Raw genomic sequence first — 18136 nt, 5'->3', positions numbered from 1 at the left:
CATCCTCTATCGTCCCCTTCTCCTCCTGCCCCTAATCCCTCCCAGCATCAGAGTCTTTTCCAATGAGTCAACTCTTCGCATAAGGTGGCCAAAGTACTGGAGTTTCAGCTTCACCATCATTCCCTCTAAAGAAATCCCAGGGCTGATCTTTAGAATGGACTGGTTGGATCTCCTTGCAGTCCAAGGCACTCTCTAGAGTCTTCTCCAACACCACAGTTCAAAAGCATCAATTCTTCGGCGCTCAGCTTCCTTCACAGTCCAACTCTCACATCCATACATGACCACAGAGAAAACCATAGCCTTGACTAGATGGACCTTTGTTGGCAAAGTAATGTCTCTGCTTTTAAATATGCTATCTGGGTTGGTCATAACTTTTCTTCCAAGGAGTAAGCGTCTTTTAATTTCATGGCTGCAGTCACGGTCTGCAGTGATTTTGGAGCCCCCCAAAATAAACTCTGACACTGTTTCCACTGTTTCCCCATCTATTTCCCATGAAGTGATGGGACCAGATGCCATGATCTTCATTTTCTGAATGTTGAGCTTTAAGCCAACTTTTTCACTCTCCTCTTTTACTTTCCTCAAGAGGCTTTTTAGTTCCTCTTCACTTTCTGCCATACGGGTGGTGTCATCTGCATATCTGAGGTTATTGATATTTCTCCCAGCAATCTTGATTCCAGCTTGTGCTTCTTCCAGTCCAGCGTTTCTCATGATGTACTCTGCATATAAGTTAAATAAGCAGGGTGACAATATACAGCCTTGACGTACTCCTTTTCCTATTTGAAACCAGTCTGTTGTTCCATGTCCAGTTCTAACTCTTGCTTCCTGACCTGCATATAGGTTTCTCAAGAGGCAGATCAGGTGGTCTGATATTCCCATCTCTTTCAGAATTTTCCACAGTTTATTGTGATCCACACAGTCAAAGGCTTTGGCATAGTCAATAAAGCAGAAATAGATGTTTTTCTGGAACTCTCTTGCTTTTTCCATGATCCAGCAGATGTTGGCAATTTGATCTCTGGTTCCTCTGCCTTTTCTAAAACCAGCTTGAACATCTGGGAGTTCACGGTTCACGTATTGCTGAGGCCTGGCTTGGAGAATTTTGAGCATTACTTTACCAGCATGTGAGATGAGTGCAATTGTGCGGTAGTTTGAGCATTCTTTGGCATTGCCTTTCTTTGGGATTGGAATGAAAACTGACCTTTTCCAGTCCTGTGGCCACTGCTGAGTTTTCCAAATTTGCTGGTATATTGAGTGCAAAAATAGTTGAGCTATTTCAAATCCTGAAAGATGATGCTGTGAAAGTGCTGCACTCAATATGCCAGCAAATTTGGAAAACTCAGCAGTCATAGTTTCAGGTGTATAGCAAAATGACTCAGTTATATATATACATGTATCTATTCTTTTTAAAATTCTTTTCTCATTTACGTTGTTACATAATATTGAGCAGCCTTCCCTGTGCTATGCAGTAGGTCCTTGTTGGTTATTCATTTTAAATATAGCAGTGTGTAATACATGTGAATGTAGCAATATTTTTCATGAGACTTCCTCCTTGGTGCTTGACCAGTGGGACGCCCCCCAAGGAGCTGAATGAGAGGAACAGGATGAAGCAGTGGATAGGGGAGGTGTCTTAACCAAATATTATTTACTATGCAGTTCATGGGCCTCCTCGTCCATAAAACAGGACAGTTACAGCGTCAGCACCATGCATCTGCTGTGAGGGTCAAATGAGTTCTAAGTGTAAAGCTCTGAGAACAGAGCCTGGCCCAGAGTAATCACTCACAAAATACAGTGTGTGATTATTCTTACGTCAGCACCTCCGTAAAAGCTGTACCAGCATTATGAGCCCCTCCAGGGCATCTGTCCCTGAAATGACAAGGCCTTCACTTCCAGGCTTCAGAAGGCAGAAGGCAACCATCTCTCTTGAGCTGTTTCTAAACACATGGTAAAGGGAGTTGAGTGCTCATTTGGGGTCAGCTTCTGCGGAGTCCCAGGTCTCTATCTACCGTATGTGGGATCACCCTGGCATGGATGTGAAAATCGGGATGACAGGCACAGGCTAGTTTCAAAATGTGCTTCATATTTCAGAGGGGCAACTGTTTTCAATAATCACTTACTTGGCTGCATCGGGTCTCATTGCAGGGTTGTGCTGCATCGTGTCAGATCTTTCGTTGCAGCACGTGGATTCTTTCGTTGTGGCACAGGGGCTCCGTGGTTGCGACCAGCAGGTTTGAGCACTCATTAAATATTTGCTGAATAAATGATTGAGCTTTTTAAAAAATATCTTTAGCTAAATTTCACTGAAGTAAATTTCACCACCAGTATACAAGATTCTTTCATTTGCAATGTGCTCTGCAGCTGTTAATTTCACCTTAGCTGCACAGCAATTTATGATACTGGAGCTATCTCTGATACAGAGAAGCATTTAGAAAGAAAACTATTTATTTCTACCATAAGCTGAAAATTATCACATCATAAATAAAATTTCAACATATATGACTATATAATAGCTAATTTATATATTAAAAATATATTGAATTATAATTTAACATATAAAATTTTAAAATAACAAACACCAGTAAGAAATTCAACTGATTTACAAAAACCCACGCCTGAGGGCTTCCCTGGCGGCTCAGTGGTTAAAGAATCCACCTGCCAATGCAGGGGACACGGGTTCGATCCCTGATTGGGGAAGATCCCACGTGCAACTAGGTCCGTGTGCCACAACTAGTGAGCCTGTGGTCTAGAGCCCGGGAGCCACAACTACTGAGCCCACTTGTTGCGACTACTGAGGCCCTTGTGCCCTAGAGCCCGTGTTCTGCAACGAGAAGCCACCGTGATGAGAAGCCCATGCGCCGCAACTAGAGAGTAGGCCTCACAGCAATGAAGATCCAGCACAGATAAAAATAAAATTAATTTTTTTAATCCTTAAAAAAAAAATAAACCCACTCCTGAAAGTAAGTTCTTCCATCAGAAGAATGAAATGTTATGAACCCTCTGCAGAAAGGAGACAGTTAACATATCTTAGTTTAAGATAAAGAGGAGGTTCTGGGTCAACAAGACAATTTCATTTCATATATATATATATAATGGTAATATATTAATCAGCTCCAGGCATCTCAGTCCACATGTGCACACCACCAGAAAGGCAACCGAACTGCCTTCTCTGACAGACATTAGGATCCTTACACATACTTCACATACTAAACAAATGCCAACTTCTACAAATCGCTGGGGGAAAAAAAAAATCCCCACAAGGATCCATCCTAGGGGCCATGGCATCAGTGCCGTGTGTCCTTCCAGACAAAGAAGGGCAAAACCCTCAGTTCCTGAAGGATTGAAATATCCATGGGCTCTGAGCCCTGGCAAAGGCCCTGTGGCATGTTTTTCCAACTGCAAAATTGTGAATCCCACATCCTTATCTGTTAGATTCCGGCCTGGCCCAGCTTGGCGAGCAGTGTCCCCTACAGGGTGAGGGCAGCACAGAGCCTAGACCTGCAGTGGCCACTCCACATGCCCACCGGAGAAGGCAAGTGGGTTTCCTGCCATTTGTTTGTCTCTAAAGATTTTATGCTCAAAATATAAGCTGTGGGATTAAAAGAAATGTGTATTTCTCTCCTGCAGAGACATTTCCTGAGGAATATGTTGGATTGAACTCTTTTACTTTTTTAAGCTAATTTTTTGGAGTATAGTTTCTTTACAAAGTGGTGTTCGTTTCTACTGTACAGCAAAGTGAATCAGTTATATATATATACGTATATCCTCTCTTCTTTTAAATTTCCTTCTCATTTAGGTCATCACAAACACAGAGTATGGTTCTCATTAGTCATCTATGTTCTACATCCTATCAATTCTGTATATATGTCAATCGCAGTCTCCCAATTCCTCCCACCCCACGTTCCCTTTTAGTGTCCATACACTTGTTCTCTATGTCTGTGTCTCTATTTCTGCTTTGCAAATAAGATCATCTGTACCATTTTTCTAGATTCCACATACACGCATTAATATACTATATTTGTTTTTCTCTTTCTGACTTACTTCATTCTGTATAACAGTCTCTAGGTTTATCACATCTCTGCAAATGACCCAATTTTGTTCCTTTTTGTGGCTGAGTAATATTCCATTGTATGTATGAACCACATCTTTATCTATTCCTCCATTGATGGACATTTAGTTTGCTTCCATATCCTGGCAAAACTTCCCTGGTGGCTCAGATAGTAAAGAATCTACCCACAGTGCAGGAGACGTGGATCAGGAAGATCTGGAGAAGGGCATAGCAACCTACTCCAGTATTCTGGCCTGGAGAATCCCATGGACAGAGGAGCCTGGCGGAATACAATCCATGGGGTTGCCAAGAGTTGGACACAACTGAACAACTAACACTTTCACTTCATGTCCTGGCCATCGTAAATAGTGCTGCAATGAACACTGGGGTGCATATGTTTTTTTAAATTATGGTTTTCTCTGTATATATGCCCAGTAATGGGATTTCTGGGTCAAACTGGGCTAAATTCCAAGCACCAAGAATTTTTGTAGAGACAGTCTTGCTCTCCTATTAAAAGAGGACACACCCCATCCCATCCCAGTAACAAACAAGGTTTAAGTTATTCATTCAATGGGGGAAAAATGAGAGCAAGACTCTCTGAGAGCAGGTTTTCTCATGTAGGGGAACATCTCTAGTACCCCACTTTTGGAAGGAAATGGTCATCCTGCCTTGGCATTTAATCATCTGGGTTTTGAGAGAAGATTCTGTCTGCTGTCCTTCAGGGGAAATGACTGACATATTTGGTAACTGTAATATGCCATTCAGTTTGGACTGGGGTGGCTATTTATTTATTTATTCCCTGCTTTGTCCCAGAAACACTTTAAGGTGGCAGAGGTTAGCTGTGCTGGAAAAGACCATGATGCTGGGAAAGACTGAAGGCAAGAGGAGAAGTGGGTGACAGAGGATGAGATGGTTGGATGGCATCACTGACTCAATGGACATCAGTTTGAGCAAACTCCAGGAGATGGTGAGGGACAGGGAAGCCTGGCATGCTGCAGTTCATGGGATCACAAAGAGTCGGACACAACTTAGTGACTGAACAAGGTTAGTTGTGATCAGGTAATCATTAGTTAGAGCGTAGAACCAGGAAGCAGCTCAGGTTAGTGTCTGGTGGGGTGAGCAGCCACAGGGGAGGGGATCCTGCCAGAAGGTGCCCAAAGACTTGCCATGCCCAAAGATCCACCCCTCAGGAAACCAGCTGTGCTCCCCTGACCATGACTGACTGCACTCAGGCAGGTACCGAGCCAAGGTAGCTATGGACCAGCCAGGTTTGAAAGAGGCTAGATGTCAATGCAGTGAGGCTTAGCCCAAAGGGGTGATCCAAACCAGACAGTGACCAAGTGTCCATGCTGCATCCTCTTTCAGGAAGCGTGAAGGGGCCCTGGCCATTCTCATCTGAGAACACAACAGGCCCGAGGTCACCAGAGCTGTACCCCTGTGAGTGATGCAGAATTGCAGGCCTGGCTGTGACTGTGGCAGGAGGGTCACTTTGCTGGAGGGTCAGTTCTGGAAGTTCATTCCAGAGGCCCAACTAAGAGTTTACCCTCCAGCCCTTCCCAAGATTTGTAAGCACCTAATTCCCTGCACTAAGTCCGTGTGTATTAAAATATCTGGAAAGGGAAAGAATTGAGACATATACATTACTGTATGTAAAACAGATAACCAGTGCAAGTTTGATGTGTAACTCAGGGCACCCAAAAGCTGGTGCTCTATGACAACCTGGAGGGATCAGGTGAGGAGGGAGGTGGGAGGCGGGGCTCAGGATAGAGGGGACACACGTATACCTATGGCCGATTCATATTGATATATGACAAAACCCATCAAAATGTTGTAATTATCTTCCAATTAAAATAAAATTTTAAAAATCTGACACTGAAGCTGAAGCTCCAATACTTTGGCTACCTGATGCAAAGAGCTGACTCATTGGAAAAGACTCTGGTGTTGGGAAAGATTGGGGGCAGGAGGGAAAGAGGGCAACAGAGGATGAGATGGTTGGATGGTGTCATCGACTCAATGGACATGAGTTTGAGCAAACTCCGAGAGATAGTGAAAGACAGGGAAGCCTGGTGTACTATATAGTCCATGGAGCTGCAAAGAGTTGAACATGACTGAGAGACTGAACACAGCAACAAAAATATCTGGAAAGCTTTGTTTCCTGAAACTGAACTCTGACTGATGCCAGGACCCTCCTCTGGGCTCCCATCGTGCTCTCTGGTATGGATCACATGGCCATGGTGTGCTTAAGTTCCCTGCTACCCTCACCCACCCCAGCCACAAGCTCACTGAGAGCTGTGTCTGGTTTCCCTTATATCCCAAGCACCCAGCACAGAACCTGCAGGAAGAAGGTGCCCAGCCAGTATTTGTTGCATGGGCCAATGAATCTCCCCGGTGAGAATAAATTTTTTTCACCTTCATAGCCACATCATTCAGAGTGGGAACTAGGGAACACTCTGGCTATTTCCTGTAAGAGGAGATTCGGTACAGAACTTCATCAGCAAGAATAAAGATGGCAGACGGGCTGGCAGAGTGGGTGTCTCGGGTGACTTGCTTCAAGGTCACACCACTGCAGCGGGGGACCTGGAGCCAGATTCTAGAGGGAAGGAGGCCACTGTTGCCACGGCTACCACTGTGGCTGCTGCCACAATGCGAATCCAGCGACTAGAGAGTGACACACCGAGCTGGGCTGTAACAACCATCATGTCAGCCAGGGCATGCTGGTCTGTGCAGAGGCCACAGGAAGGCAGTCCCTGCCTCTCTCTGGCCTCTCAGGCCTCTCATATGTGTGTCTCACAGGCAGAATATAAATTACAGCCAGAACCCCAGCTGCAAGGGCCTCTGGGAATTGCACGCTGGCTCCCAGCATTGAGGGCAGGAGCTGTTTCTTCCTTACCCTGGGCCTGACCCATGCTCTGAGGACAACAAGAGCTCCATTGAGGTTTCTGGCCAAGTTCTCACACAAATTTCTGTGGGTTCCCAAGAACGAGGATCTGGGAGAGGGACTGCTGGGCTACTCCTAAAAAGTGCCAGCAGACCACCCCCCACCCCCTGACCCCTACTCACAGGAGTTGAGAGGCAGCAGGAAAGAGCAGCTGAAGGCCTGGCCTGAGGCACCGCAGCTCAGACCAGTGACCTCTTGGAAGGCAGAGGACACAAGCGGGCGGGAGGGCAGGCCTGGGTCAGGCAAACAGAAGAATTCAGAATACTTTGCTGGGGAAGCCTGGTGGCTCCAGACAAGGACTCTACCTGCAGTGTGGGGCTCCTGGGCAGGGTGTGTAATCCCAGGACCCACAGCAAGAGAAGACAAGGCTCAGCTGCCGCTCCCTGGGTTTGCAGAGAGACTCGGTGACTCCCAGATGGAAGCCAAGGCCACTGAAGTGTGACTGGTGTCTGAGAGGGAGGAACCCAGGGGAAAACGATGGCCTCACTGCACGGTCAGAGAGCAAAGGCGGCCGCCCCAACCCACTGGCACAGGGCTCCTCACCCCTCACCCATCGAGGTGCGTGGGGTCTGGCTGTTCTGCTTCAGGGCCTCCTGAGTGGGTCAGGTCCCTTCGGCTACCCGTACCTGGTAGATGGCAGAGTCTGACCACCCAGTCTGGGTGCTTTAGCCTCCTGCCAGTCCTGGGTCTGAAGGGCTGTGAAGAGCCCCCGGGGTGGGGCAGGCCATGATCAGGTCAGCCTTAGAAATTGGACCCTAAGCCCCCCAGGGGTGGAAAAGGGAGGGCGTTGTGGAAGCTGCTGACACACCGCAGTACCAGGGTCTCCCACGCTTCTCCCAGGGCTCAGCTGGGGAGGCCGGGCCCACCAAGAAAGCAGGCACATCCAGGGCCTGATGGGAGCGGCAAACCCTAGCACCTGGTTCTCTCCGTGACCTCCCCTCCACCCTGGGCATCCTGAGGGGAGCGCTCAGGGCTCCTCGCCTTCCCCCAGAATGCAAGAAACTGGCGCCGTCAGGTGGGACACAAGGAGAATCTTCACTCCAATCCTGCGGTAGCTTTTGAATTAAAAAAAAATTTTTTTTTAAGTATTTATTTATTTGGCTGTACCAGGTCTAAGTTGTGGCATGTGGCGTCTTTAGCTGTGGCATGCAAACTCTTATATGAGGCATGTGGGATCCAGTTCCCTGACCAGGGATCGAACCCTAGCCCCCTGTGTTGAGAGTATGGAGCCTTAGCCACCAGACCTTCAGAGAATTCCCAGCTCTTGAATGTTGAATGATGAACTTGTTATTGTTCAAAAATAATACTGAAAAGAAAACTAAAAAGGAAAGAAGTGATTAAATAGAGAAAGAAGTGATTTTTCCCCTCCATATATTATTATTATCTACTTCCATGGTTAGGGCTTCCCTTGTAGCTCAGCTGGTAAAGAATCCGCCTGCACTGCAGGAGACCTCAGTTCAATCCCTGGGTTGGGAAGATCCCCTAGAGGAGAAAAAGGCTACCCACTCCAGTATTCTGGGCTGGAGAATTCCACGGACTACAGTCCATGGGGTTGCAAAGAGTCGGACATGACTGAGCGACTTTCACTTACTTCCATGGTTAACATACATTCAACGTAACTGCAGGCAACGGTCAAGTCGCTATGGTTCCTCAAGCAGGACCCTCCATGCTATACTTCACACCCACCCTGAGCACACACCTGGCTTCCCACAATCTGCCTATGTGTGTGTGCAGTTGTGTCCAGTTCTTTGTGACCCCATGGACTGTAGCCCGCCAGGATCCTCTTTCCATGGGATTTTCCAAGCAAGAATACTGGAGTGGGTTGCCATTTCCTTCTCCAGGCAATATTCCTGAACCAGGGATTGAACCCGAGCAAGTGGGTTCTTTACCACTTGAGCCATGGATTCCCACAGGTGGTCCGTAAAGAGCTGCAGATCCCACCTTGGCCACAGGGACTGATCTAAAGATGGCAGATGAGTCAAAGGCAGCCCATCAGGCTCTTTGCCTGGAATTTCTTTAAACGGCAGCTAGAAGAGGGGGTCTTGCCTGGAAAATCCCATGGATGGAGGAGCCTGGAAGGCTGCAGTCCATGGGATTGCTGAGGGTCAGGCACGACTGAGCGACTTCACTTTCACTTTTCACTTTAATGCATTGGAGAAGGAAATGGCAACCCACTCCTGTGTTCTTGCCTGGAGAAGCCCAGGGACGAGGGAGCCTGGTGGGCTGCCATCAGCGGGGTCGCACAGAGTCGGACACGGCTGAAGTGACTTAGCAGCAGCAGCAGAAGAGGGGGCCAAGTCTCCAATCTGCTGCAGCCATGCATCTGCCGTGTGGAGAAAGCTGGTCTGACCCGCAGGGAGAAGAGAGGAGAGGAGAGCCGGATGAGACCCCATGACGTCAGGTTCCTGTCGTCCCTCCCTTTCTGCAGTTTGGCTGGGAAAGCCAATACATTTTCCCTTTGTCTGCCAAAACTGGTGTGAATCAGGTTTCTGGTGCTTGCAGCTAAAAGAATTATGTGATTCGTCTTGCCCTCTGTAAATAAAGGGGCTAGACAGGCTGGTCTTGGGAGCGGGGTTGGGGGGGGGTGTCCTGGTAGCTTTGGTATCAGGGGTTGTAAAGTCCACGCCCTGCGCCCTGGAGTGAGCCAGGGTGTGACCTGGATATGACACAGACCATCCCCCTCTGCGTTGGGTGGAATGGCTCATTCTTGGGACACTGCATTCAGAAAGATGGGCCAAATGACGAAAAGGCGTTTGGCCACCTTCTCTAGCCCCAGCCGGCCATCACCTGCCCTGCCGCTGGGCCAGGAGAAGGGGGAACACAACCAGAGCCTTTCCAAGTAGGGAATCAGGCCCTGTTACTGCAGTGAAACCTCACAAGCTCCCTCTGGAGCCAAGGTTTCCCACTTCTAGAGAGGAGGGCTCGGGCCCGGGGAGGTCCAGCACACTCTGCTGGAGGTCACACGGCTTCAACAGGCAGTGTCAGGGTTCAAACTCCTTTTGTTCCTAGGCCTCTACTTGGCCTTGCTTATAGGCTCAGTTGCTTTTGGGGGCAGTCCCTTAGGCCCTCCAGGCCAGACCCACCTGGGAGGAAAGGGGAAAATCCACCATCTTCCAGGGGCTTAGCCCCCAGAATTTTCCAAGGGCTTCCCTTGTGGCTCAGCTGGTAAAGAATCCACCTGCAATGTGGGAGACCTTGATTCGATCCCTAGGTTGGGAAGATCCCCTGGAGAAGGGAAAGGCTACCTACTCCAGTATTCTGACCTGGAGAATCCCATGGATAGTCCGTGGGGTTGAATGAGTTGGACACGACTGAGCGACTTTCACTTAGCCCCCAGAGGCTCCAGAGCAGCACTGACTCCATGGATGTCAGGAGAAAGCATCACAGTGAAAGGCCTGAGCCAGTGGTGGGCCACATCCAGTGCTACGTGACTGCAGATGGGGACCTCTAACCACCGTTGCTCATCTGTGAAATGGGGAGAAAATGCCTCCTTGCCTCCCTCACAACCAGCTGAGCCCTTGGGAGTGGAAGACTCAGGACACTGCCCAGCTCCCTGCCCTCGTCAGAGTTCTCTGTGCCTTGTGAACAGAGTTGTGGCCTCCCACTCCTCCAACCCCTTCAACCCCTGGCCACAGCCCAAGCCAAGGGCCCCCTCCATTTGAAGCGACTGCTTCCACTTTCACTCTGCATAGACGACGAGGGCGGAGAAGGCAATGGCACCCCACTCCAGTACTCTTGCCTGGAAAATCCCATGGACGGAGGAGCCTGGTAGGCTGTAGTCCATGGGGTCGCTAAGAGTCAGGCACGACTGAGCGATTTCACTTTCACTTTCCACTTTCTTGCATTGGAGAAGGCAGTGGCAACCTACTCCAGTGTTCTTGCCTGGAGAATCCCAGGGACGGGGGAGCCTGGTGGGCTGCCGTCTATGGGGTGGCACAGAGTCGGACACAACTGAAGAGACTTAGCAGCAGCGGCGGAGGACCAGGGTGGCAAATAGAATTAATAGCAGAGGGGAGAGCACTCCCACTCCCCCAACCCTTGCCTTTTTTTTTTAAGTAGCAATATTTTTTTCTCTGTTTACCACCCCTCCCCATTTAAAAAAAAAAACCCACACATGAACTGTAGAAATTTTTGAAAATGTATCTTAATCAGTATACAATCCAGGACTTCCCTGATGGTCCAATGGTTAAGAGTCCTCCTGCTAGGCTTCCCTGGTGGCTCACTGGTAAAGAATCCACCTGCCAAAGCAGGAGACATGGGTTTGATCCTTGGTCCAAGAAGACCTCACGTGCTAGGAGCACCTAAGCCCATGTGCCCCAACTACTGAGCCCACGTACCCCAGAGCCTGTGCTCTACAGCTAGAGAGCAGCCCCCACTCGCCACAGCAAGAGGAAAAGCCGGTGCAGCAACATAGACCCGCACAGCCAAAAGCAAACAGACACATTTCTTTTTTGAAAAGAGACCTCCTGGCAATGCAGGGGACACTGGTTCAATCCCTGGTCCAGGGAGATCCCATGCCCCGAACTAGCAGGCCTGTGAGCTGCAGCTGCTGAGCCTGCACACCTAGAGTCCGGCTCGGCAACTGGAGAAGCCACCTCCATGAGAAGCCGCAAGCCACAGCTAGAGAGCAGCCCCAGCTCACTGGATCCAGAGAAAGCCCACGCACAGCCAGGAAGACCCAGAGCAGCCAAAAAAGGAAAAAAGAAAAAAAAAATCCATACCCGTAATTCATGGATTCTGTATTTGTGAATTCACCTGTTCTCTAGCATGTACTTGTAACCCCCAAGATTGATACCTGCGGGATTTTCACAGTCATTTTCCAACATGGGCAGAGCTGAGGAGAACCTGAGTAGCCGGGCGCTGGTGTTTCTAGCTGAGGTCCAGTAAGACAGAGTTCTGCCTTCTCCTTTCAGCTCTCAGATCCCAAAGTGTCCTTTTGGTAATTTACGCAGGATGATTTTGTTTTCACATTTATGCATTTTTTTTGTAAGTGATTTTGGTCTTTATAATGACCCCCAAACCTAGAGGTGAATGAAGTACCCTCAGGTGTTCTTAAGTGGACTCAGCATGCGGTGGGCCTTAAGGCGAAAATACGGTCATTCAATTAGCTCTGTTCAGACATAAGTCATAGAGCTATTGACCCTGAGTGCAACATTAATGAACCAGCAGTACACATTAAAAAGATGTCTTTAAGTAGAAACATCCCCCCAAACAAGGCTATATACTTACCTATTGATCCACTGAGAAAAATGCAGTGACCCAAGGTTGGCAAGAATCCAACTCCACGTTACCCTAGGAGAGGTGGTTCAGCCTTCGCTTCTTCCCTGTTTTTGAGGGTTTTTACAGAGCATGACTACTGGATAATGAGCATCATCTGTTCTCTGATTTAGAGGGATGCCCGTGACAGTTCAATGAAGACTGAAGGTTGAAACGTACTGACTACAGGATGACCCCATATTGTAAAAAGTAAATAAACAAATAAAGCAAAGTGTTGTGTTTTTTTTTAATCCTCCACCTCTGTGTTTTATGTTTGTTGGAACTCAGAGAAGAGTGGAGAGGTTCAACCTGACTTTCCTGGGGACGAATAAGGGATGAGGGGATGATGAAGTATTTTCTTTATACACCTCTGCTTTGTTATGAGAGGTGTGCGTCACTTTTGTAATTTTTTGAAGTTCCATCCGTCCTCATACTGTTCATGGGGTTCTCAAGGCAAGAATGCTGAAGTGGTTTTCCATTCCCTTCTCTGGTGAACCACACTTTGTCAGAACTCTCCACCATGACCCATCCGTCTTGGGTGGCCTACACACAGCTCGGCTCATAGTTGCATTGAGTTAGGCAAGGCTGTGGTCCATGTGATCAGTTTGGTTAGTTTGTGATTGTGGTTTTCATTCTGTCTGCCCTGTGATGGATCAGGATGAGTTGGGCCATAAAAAATACTAGGCACTGAAGAATTGATGCTCTTGAACTGTGGTGTTGGAGAAGACTCTTGAGAGTCCCTTGGACACCAAGGAGATCAAACCAGTCAATCCTAAAGGAAATAGACCCTGAATATTGATTGGAAGGACTGATGCTGAAGCTGAAGTTCCCCAATACTTTGGCCACCTGATGCAAAGAGCTGAATCAGAAAAGACCCTGATGCTGGGAAAGACGGGAGAAGAAGGGGACGACAGAGGATGAGATGGTTGGATGGCATCACCAACTCAGTGGACACGAGTTTGAGCAAACTCTGGGAGATAGTGAAGGACAGGGAAGCCTGGCGTGCTGTAGTCCATGAGGTCGCAAGGAGTTGCACATGACTGAGCGACTGAACAAAGTTCCATGAAACAGAAAAAAAAAAAAAAAGGCAGTAAGCTCTTTCTCCTAGTGGCGGCACCTAGTGGGTACAGCTGGAATTACTGACATCACTGATTCTCCCTACTTGGTGAGGCTCATCATTTCATTGAGTTAGACAAGGCTGTGGTCCATGTGATCAGTTTGGTTAGTTTTCTGTGATTGTGGTTTTCTTCCTTTTTTTTTTTTTGAAAGTTGAGAGTTATTTTTATTTGGTAGGAATGTTTGGGACTCCAAGCCTGGAAAACAGCATCTCAGTAGCTCTGAGAAAACTGTTCCGAGGAGGCAGGAATGGAAGTCAGGCTATATACAGTTTTGCAACAAAGGGAGCAGGCCGTCTGAATATCAAAGGTCAGGTAGCAAGTTGAGGAATTTAGCATCCTGCGTATGGGAAGACGCATTCTTTCTGCCCTCTGATGGATGAAGTCACCCGTGACCCCAGCCCTTACCCCCAGGTACTCCTCAGAACCTCTGGGGACATCTCACATGGACTCAAGGACAAGTCACACAGTCAGTCAGTTCACCGAGGCCTGTCTGCATGCCACCTGGCCCCCAGCATGGCACCCCGAGTGCCTGGCTTCTCTGATGGGAAGATGGAGGGAGGTGATTCTCAAAACCACGGGGGAACGTGAGGGGTGGTCAGAGTGAGTGGGGCTTCCCTGATGTCTCAGTGGGTAAAGAACCCGCCTGCAATGCAGGAGACACAGGAGACATGGGTTGGATCCCTGGGTCAGGAAGATCCCCTGGAGGAGGAAATGGCAGCCCACTCTGGCATTCTTGCCTGGAGAATCCTATGGACAGAAGAGCTTGGTGGGCTACAGTCCATGGGGTCACAGAGAGTAGGACGTGACTGAGCATGAGGATGGAGTGGTTAAAAGCTGGGTTCTTAGCACTGTGTGACCTTGGATGAGCTACTCAACCTCTCTTGGCCTCAGTTTCCTCATCTGTAAGATAGGGATACCAAGGTTATTTAGGCATCAAAATCAAACAAACTGCTTGGCAAATACCTATTCCCTTATAATGAGGTTAGCTATTATTATTGTAGAATTTGTAAACTTTCAGAAGATTCCTGTGATGTTGTGATTTGTATGAAATGTACATTTGGTCCTTATCCATGGTTCCTGGCTCACAGCTTTCATGGGAGAACCATGTGAGAGTCAGACACGACTTAGTGACTAAACATCAACAAGACAATCTCAGTTCCTGAAATCACTTCAGAGCTGTAAAAGTTAAATGTTTGTCTCATCATTCACAAGCCCCTTTCCACCACCACTGGGTTTATGCTAATGGAGTGACTTTTGGAAATCCTCTAAAGATGGGGAGCTGGTGGCCAGAGGAACCAACACTGAACAGAGGGGTGGAACTTTCAGTCTCACCCCTTGATTTCCAGGAAGGACAGTGAGGCTGGAGGAGGAATCAATCACCAATGATCAATGTATTAATCAATCCTGCATATGCCACGAAGCTGCCGGAAAAATCCAAAAAGAGAGGGTTCAGGGAGCTTCCAGGTTGATGAACCAGAACTCTTCCACATGCTACCTTGCTGAGCCCCAAACTCCCCAGACTTTTCAAGGACACAGGCTCCTTTATTCAGGGTCTTGTCCTTTGAATCTCTTCCCCTGATTGTTGATTCACATTCTTTAATGTCCTTGGTAATACACCAGTGGTCTAGTGAGTCAATGAGTTTCCTGAGTTCTGTAAGCCATTCTAGCAAAGTCATCAAACCCAAGGAAGGGGTCATGGAAACCTCTGATTTATAGCCAGTTGCTCAGAAGCCCAGGTGACGACATGGATTTGCAAGGGACACCCGCAGTGGAGGTGATCTCGCAGGACCGGGCCCTTAACCTGTGGAGTCTGATGCTGTCTCCACAGTGTCAGATCAAGTGGGATTACACGACACCCAGCTGGTGAGCAACAGATTGCCTGGTGATGAGGGGGAACCCCCTACACACATTAGAAACAGTGGTTGGTGGGGACTTCCTTGGTGGTCCAGTGGCTAAGACTCTGCACTCCCAATGCGGGGGGCCAGGCTTCGATCCTTGGCCAGAGAACTTGCTCCCACATGGTGCAACTAAAGATCATACACACAGAAGAAAGATTCTGCATGACGCAACTAAGACCCGGAGCAGCCAAATAAACAAATAGATGTTTAAAAAAAAAGAAGAAGAAGAAGAATCCTGGTTGGTGGGATTATGGAACTAGAATCGTAGTTCCCAGAGGTCACATGCAAATAGCTTAGTCCACAAGTCCAGCCCAGGCTGTCTGAATCCCATTCAGACCCAAGCCGGTCCTCACCACCACCCCGACACTGACAAACAAAAAAAGAGAATTCAGATATTCCAAGCCCATCACCCGGAGATAATCGCTGCTGACGCTTTAGTGGGTGCACTTTGTGAAGTTGCTATATTTGTCATTTTCGGTGTGAGCCGTGCACCCACACCCCTGTCTGTCATCTGACACTATCGAATGATTATTTTTCTGTGCCTGCACGTATTCCTTTACACAAGAATATTAGCGACTGCCTGGACACTCTGCTGTTTTCCACTGATTCCTCGCTTCACTTGGCCTTCCTCATTCCAGATGGTTTATGTGGATCCGTGGGCTCTGCCAAGGTGATGACTAACTCGTGAGCAGGGCTGGGAGCCGCCCGAGTGGCACAGAAGGGTGGTATTGCTGCCTTTCCCTTTAGCTGAGATGCAAACACCCACGGATGCCACCTGCACAGGCTGCTGGGAATGTGGCCCGAGTTTATGTCATAAAATCTGTCCTGATCTAGAACCAGCCTGTCTCCAGGACAGAAGGGCTTTGGCCAGATGAATACAGGCCTTTGGGGGGATGCGTCTTATGACGTGCTTATGACGAGGCCCACTGCTGGCCCTGGCTGGCCACAGAGCAGGGAAGGGGCAGGGGAAATGTGAAATAACAGCCTCTCTTCTCAACCAGGCTGAAATCGGGGCCAGTGTCAGCCCGGAACCGTCCAAGTTTCCAGGGTGAATGTGGGACTTGAGGGCTAAAAGGAGCCGATGGCAGATTTCTGAGCACGTGCAGGGTGAGGACAGGTGAGTGTGGATCAGGAAATGACAGCGGGTCCCTCAAGGAGCCACACACACCAGGCTTCAGGCAAGGATGGGGGTGGGGACCCGCCGGGGAGGGGGAGCAAGAGAGTCCAGTGACCTGGTGACTAGGTGAGACCTGTGGACGTGGACCGCACGCCCTAGGACATGGGTGGGCATGGTCTTTGCATGGCGATGACCCCTCTGTCCCAAATCCACACTGTCCCCAGCAGGCTGGGAATCAGGTTGCAGTGAGGTCCTCAGAGTGGGCTGTAATCCAGTCTGACTGGTGTTCTGATAGGAAGAGGGGATAAGACACAGACAGCGCAGAGGAGAGACCACGTAAAAACTCGGGGAAGAGAAGACAGCCATCCGCAAGGAGAGGGGCCTCAGGGGAAACCAACTCTGATTTGCTAAGTGCTCTCTGTTTCTGGAACCGTGTGGAGCACGCAAGATGCAGCGTGGATAGACTGACGTGACCCCTGCCAGGAACACCCTGCCAGTTCTTTTCTTCCTCCTCCTTTACACGGCGTGGGATCGTGATTATTGGTATTCTTTGGGGGGGCTATTGAAGGCTGTTGGAGGTTACATGGGGCCTAAAGCTACCCCTTGGCCCACCTCGCCTGCTGGTGGCCAGGCCCCCTGCCTTTGTACCACATTTGGCCCCCACCCAGCCTGTCTGGTGCCCTCCAAAATTCATTCACTTCCTGCTGGACACTCAGAAGTGTCAGCCAGGGGCTTGCCCACTCTTTGGAACAACCAGATTTCTCAACATTTTTCTATGATCTATTTGGTGGTGGGTAGGGGGTGCATTCTGCACCACGCAGCTTGCAGGAACTTAGTTCCTTGACCAGGGATCAAATCCAGGCCCTCTGCAGTGGAAGCCCAGAGTCCTAACCTTTGACCACCTTTTAACAGACACAAACATCTCCTGCCCTCCCCTGCCAGCTGCACACACCACTGAAAATCAAGATCTCCACAGACGCCGTCAGAAGAGAAGATTTAGTTCACCTTTACTCTCTATGGTTGTTTTGCTTAAACAACGAAGGATTTAATTTTTCTGAAAAGGTAATTATATCCCAGTAATGGATATATTTATATTTTAAATATTATGATTTATTTGACTACATCGGGTCTCAGTTGCAGCACTCAGGATTTTTGTTGTGGTGCACAGACTCTAGTTGCAGCACGTGGGCTCAGTAGCTGTGCTCAGGTTTAGTTACTCCTCGGCATGTGGGATCCTAGTTCCCCAAACAGGTTTCAAACTGTGTTGGAAAGCAGATTCTTAACCACTGGACCACCAGGGAAGACCCTGGATATATATGTTTCTTAGTGACATTTCTCCTTATCTAAAGGGGCTCCCTGGAGAAGAACATAGCAACCCACTCCAGTACTCCTGCCTAGAGAATTCCGTGGACAGAGGAGCCTGGTGGGCTGCTGTCCATGGGGTCACACATGCATTGGAGAAGGACATGGCAACCCACTCCAGTGTTCTTGCCTGGAGAATCCCAGGGACGAGGGAGCCTGGTGGGCTGCCGTCTATGGGGTCGCACAGAGTCGGACACGACTGAAGCGACTTAGCAGCGGCAGCAGCAAAGGGGCTTCCCTGGTGGCTCAGTGCTAAAGAATCTCCCTGTAATGCAAGAGACCCGGATTCCATCCCTGGGTCAGGAAGATCCCCTGGAGAAGGGCATGGCAACCCATTCCAGTGTTCTTGCCTGGAAAATCCCATAGACAGAGGAGCCTGGTGGGCTACAGTCTATGGGGTCGCAGAGT

This window comes from Oryx dammah, unplaced genomic scaffold, assembly GCF_014754425.2.
Source record: "Oryx dammah isolate SB20612 unplaced genomic scaffold, SCBI_Odam_1.1 HiC_scaffold_16, whole genome shotgun sequence".
Classification (NCBI taxonomy): Eukaryota; Metazoa; Chordata; class Mammalia; order Artiodactyla; family Bovidae; genus Oryx; species Oryx dammah.
The sequence above is the reverse complement of the archived record's forward strand: the minus strand, read 5'-3'. Positions refer to the sequence as shown.